This window comes from Phodopus roborovskii, unplaced genomic scaffold, assembly GCF_943737965.1.
Source record: "Phodopus roborovskii unplaced genomic scaffold, PHOROB, whole genome shotgun sequence".
Lineage (NCBI taxonomy): Eukaryota > Metazoa > Chordata > Mammalia > Rodentia > Cricetidae > Phodopus > Phodopus roborovskii.
The window spans coordinates 56895-62093 of record NW_026126575.1 but is presented as its reverse complement, the minus strand read 5'-3'; the positions used below and the strand labels follow the sequence as shown (position 1 = coordinate 62093).

The 5199-nt window shown below is 40.7% G+C and overlaps 1 long non-coding RNA gene across 1 annotated transcript; it reads right to left on the bottom strand.

Moving 5' to 3' along the window:
* Positions 1 to 1736: 1736 nt before the first annotated feature.
* Positions 1737 to 2710, bottom strand: LOC127235942 (uncharacterized). Its single transcript, XR_007835746.1, has 2 exons — positions 2613 to 2710; positions 1737 to 1869 (listed from the first exon to the last, which is right to left on the bottom strand). It is a non-coding gene; the product is annotated as an uncharacterized LOC127235942 (long non-coding RNA).
* Between the last annotated feature and the right edge of the window lie 2489 nt (positions 2711 to 5199).

Here is a 5199-nt window from a genome sequence, read left to right as displayed (position 1 = left end):
TACCTCCACAGGAACTAGGGATGCATATGGTACACATACACACAAGCAGACAAAACCCTCATATATATATATATATACTATGTGGAGAGAGACCTAGTACTAGGTGAAGTGACATGATAAAGATGCACAGCCAGCAAAAAGTAAGGAGCCAGAGGGCAAGGTAATGACTACAGAGATCTCCAATGTTTGGTGTCTTTGGGCCTCCATTTTCCTTATCAAGAGTGCAGAGGTGATGGTGTGTGCATTAGTTTCTAGAGATACTCTAACGGACTGTCAGGCTTCAAATAGCAGACTGATTCCACAGCCTGGAGACTACAGACTACAATCAGCAAGGACACACTTGAAAAGGCAGGAGAATTTGTTCCTGGTGATAGTCGTCCTTGGAGTAGTGAATGGCAGCAGGGAAAATCCCAATCCCTGCTTCTATCACCATTGATGTCTCATAGAACACCATCACGGGATCAGGAGCTGCCACCATATTCATCTTAACTTAGTTACATCTGCAAAAACTGTATTTCACAGTTGGAGAAGAGACTCAGTGGTTAAGAGCACTTTTTGCCCTTGCCAAGGATTAGAGTTCAATTTCAGCCTGCAAACCACCTGTAACTCCAACTCCAGAGTCCAACACTCTGTCTGGACTCTGCTGGCACTGCATTCATGTGGACGGACGGACACACACACACAATCTTAAAATAAGGAAAAAACCTTGATAATCTACTACTTGCATTCACAGGCTCTTATCAACAGGCATGATGTCTGAAGGGCGCTACTCAACCCAGACAGAGCACCTCTTCAAGAGGAAGTAACTAATATATCTGGTGCATCAGGACCTTGCATACAGTGTTTCACATGAAGGTCAGCTTCCCTTCATTGTTTGTGGCCAGCAGCAGCTGTACTGAGATTACACAATTATATCTGGGTTTTTCTTCCATTTTAAGTCCAGGCAAGAAACTTGCTGGAACTAGAATTCGAATTCCAAGTATTAAGGACAGAATTGGAGTCTAGTGGGATTATTATCATTCAATACCCCTTCACCACAGTATCCAGGCTGGATAAAGTGTCTGCTATAGTCACTGGTCTGTTTCTGTGATGTTGGGATGAAGCCCAGGGTCTTGACTTGCTAGACCAGTGCTTTCTGCTAAGCTATGTCCCAAGCCTGTTATTTATGAACAAAGCAGAATATTGTATGCACATGAGTGGGTGAACCCTGTAAAGTAATTCTTTATGAGGGTCTGCATAGAAAGTTTACAGAGCCATGAAAAGGCTGCAGCCACGGACAGCAGTCTCCTTACCTCAGTCCAAGTTACAAGCCAGCAACTATAATACTCTTGACCACATTCAGATGTTAAACTCATTCTCTGAAACAGAAATCTGTTTCAGGATATGCTGTTCAAAGAGAAGGGGGAACATCTGCATATGCCTCTAACCCCAGCCCTGGACAGGAGGAAGGAATATAGAGGGAGAAGTGTGGAACCAGCCAGCACTTCACAGGAAGACTCTTCCTCAAAAAAGGATTCTGCTTTTGCTTCTCCTTCAGTGAAGATTTAAACACTTACCCAAATGAAAAAGGCAGAAGGTGGAGAGACAGCTCAGCAGCTAAAGGTGCCTGCCACCAAGCCTCATGACACACATTCTAGAGGCACAAGTGAGTACAGGCCAAACACAACTACATACACAAACACTGCACAAAAATACAAACAATTGTTTTTAAGATTTCTTTTACTTTTATTTGTGTGTGTGTCTGTCTGTCTGTGTTTGTAAGCCAAATGTTTGTGGGTACTTGAGGAGGCTAAGAAAAGGGCTTTGAGTTCCTTGGAGCCACTGGTTATGAATGCTGGGAATTGAATTCTATTCCTCTGTTCTCCAGCCCTAAAGAGAGAGAGAGAGAGAGAGAGAGAGAGAGGAGAGAGAGAGATATCAAAACTCAAGACTTAACCACTCTTGACATCTAAATTCTAGAAGGAAAAATTGCTGAAATTTAAATATTCAAATTAATAAATTAAATATATATAGTACTCAAAAGAACAATAAGTCATTTTTTATAATTTCAAAATAGGAAAGTATACTTTTTTCTAAACATTGGTCTCATGGCAAAAAAGACTGTAAGGGAAAATACCTAAATGCCAAAAAATGTAAAATCTATACGCAGAAGATAACTGCATAAACAACACTGAAAAACAAAAGGGATAATTTATAGTTTGTATGTGTTAATAAGTAAAACAATCAGAAGGCTGGAGATGTGGTTCAGTGATAGCATGCTTGCCCAGCTTTGCATACGTAAAGATGATCAACCTTAAGACAGAAATGGTGGGGCAGGCCTATAATCTTAGCACTTGTGAGATGGATACAAAAGGATTAGTTCAAGGAAGCCTCAAACTTTTAGTTTAAGACAAACTCAGACAACATGTGACCTCCATTCAACTTTTTATTGTCAAAGAAGTGAAAACCAGTACATGTGAAGTCCTGGGTGGATGCCAGCACTACAAAAACAAATCAGTCCTACTGAAGTGACCGTTTCAGTTACTAGTCTAAGCATTTTCCTTAGCCAAATAGTTACCATTATTACCCTCCCTTACTAAGAATTGAGGGACATAGGAAGGTAAATGACTTACCCAAGGTCTCAAGCAGGCTAGCTCCACCGTCACATTCTGAAGCATGGTGTTACCAGACCATATCTCCTACCTGTCACCTGAGAAACACATGAAGGCACAAGATTCAGTGTTCTTAGAACCACAGGGAAACCACCAGGCATGGTGGTACCTGAACACCTTTAACCCAAGCACTCAGGAGACAGAAGTAGGTGGATCTCTAGGAGTTGGAGGCTAGCCTGGTCACAATCAACAACTTTGAATGAACATATGTATCATACATGATACTGTGTTATACAGGACATTTTCATACAAGTACACTGTATGAGCACATTCCCCACCTCTCCCCTCCAATTTCTTACCCCACTCTTATTATACATACATATATGATTTTATATATCTATATAAAACCTAGAAACCACACATGAAAGAAAGCACAACATGGTTTTGTATGTCTGAGACTGGCTTAACTAGAGAAAGAGTAGCTTCAATGGCACTGTACATCCCAGGCTAACCCAGCTTGACCTTTCTTCCATTTGCTTGGGGTGTTTTGTTTGTTCTGTTTTTGTTTTTGAGACAACACCTCGTGTAGCCCTGGAAGGCCTTGACCCCACTATGTGCAGAGGCTAACCTAGAATTCTTGATTTTCCTATCTCCATGCCCTGACTAGGATTATAGCTATATGCCACTTGAAAGTTACATTCTTGAGGAAAGCTGGCTCCATGAACTGGTGTGGTAAATGTGCATATACTTTTAACTCTGCTGTTCCATTTCTCAAAATTTCTTCTAAGGTGACAGGAGACACTGGTACAGAGATGTATATACAAGCACACTGTGTACATAATACCCAGAATATAGCAAATAAAAAGCACATTCAACCACTCAATGCTTAAGCATCATGTGTATAAGAGGAACTGTTCCAAACAGGTACTGAGAAATACCTAAAAAGGGGAAGAAAAACTATTTGCCTGGTGCTTGGATTCTACTAGAAGGAGGCAGGTAATAAAAAAATGAGAAAATTATGCAATGAATCAAACAGAATGAAATAATATTGATAAAAGCAAGAGGGAAGAGATACAGGGACTTTCAAAATATTAAGTAAAGGGTCAGAGTATGTGCATTGATAATATGAAATGAACCAATTAAATATTATGAAATAAATGCACCACAATGCAACCACTCAGTGAAATAATTCAGCCATCCATTGCTGCATCCCACAAAGCTTGGTCCTAGAACCCTGACCAGGGACACTGAAGGAATGAAGAAAGAACATATATGTACAGAAAATCTGGGGTCAGGCAAGCTACACATTCTCTTTATTTGGTACAGCACAGGAGGGAAGAAGCTAATCTCGGTGGAGGAGTCTGTAGGACTCAGTCTCAGCTGTAAACAACAGGGAGGAAGAACCTTCAGTTGCTAGTTTTTGCCCACACTGATCAATCATTAGTAAACATTCTAGTACTTGGACCAGAGGAGGAAGGTTTAGCCCATGCTGAGCCTGACCCATATGAAGAAAGGCTTTATCAATTTCCCATGGGTCCAAGTCTTTGGTCCTTGACCATGTCAGCAATACACATTCACTCAGAATTTCACTGACTCCTTATAATCTATTCTGTACTTGTTGACATGAAAAGAGGTCTTTTGAGTTTTTGTTCTATATTTATTCATTATGTGTAAAATAGGTTCTCTCTACATAGCCCTGACTGTCCTAAAACTGCTATATAGACCAGGCTTTGAAACTCAAAGAGATCCTCTTGCCTCTGCCTCAGGAATGTTTGGTATTCATGATGCAGGCATGAAATTGTGTTGTTTAAAGATTTTTCTGTTTTTTTTTTTTTTTTTTTTTTTTTGCCTGCATGCATGTCAGTGTAGCACATGGTACAGTGTACCAGAAGGCCAGAAGAGGACATCTGGGTCTTCTGGAGCTGCAGCCAGTTATGAGCTATCATATAGGTACTGGGAAATAAACTCACCTCTTTGGAAAGAGCAACCAGTGCTCTTAAGGGCTGAGACATCTCTCCAGCCCCAAAAGGTATCTTTAACAGTCAAGTTAAATAAAATCAGCTGTCAAACTAGATGGGTCCCGGTGCTGAGAGAGGGAAGCTACCTGCAACCAAGAAGCTACCTGCAACGCCTGCTTGCAAAGGAAAAATCAGTTTTCGACAGTAGAGTCTACTGAGTATATTAATCACACTTGCCTTCGTGCCCAGCAGTAGATGGCAAACAAAGCAAATTCAATGTTTTTTAGACTTTTCATCTCATACTACTTTGTTTAGGCTGTTTTTGTTGTTATTGGGTGTGTGGGAAGGACCTGGGAGTAGTTGGGGGAGGGGAATCATGATTAAAATAGATAGTATGAATTTTTTTAAGATTTATTTTTATTTTATGTGCACTGTTGTCTCACCTGCATGTGTTTCTGTGTAAGAGTATCAAATTCCCTGGAATTGGAGTTATATGAAGAGTTGTAAGCTGCCATGTAGGTGTTTAGAATTGAAGCCAGGTCCTCTGAAAGAGCAGACAGTGCTCTTAACCACTAAACCATCTCACCAGCACCATATTTTCTTTGTTCCCAAGACAGGATTTCTCTGTGTAGCCCTAGCTGTCCTTGAAC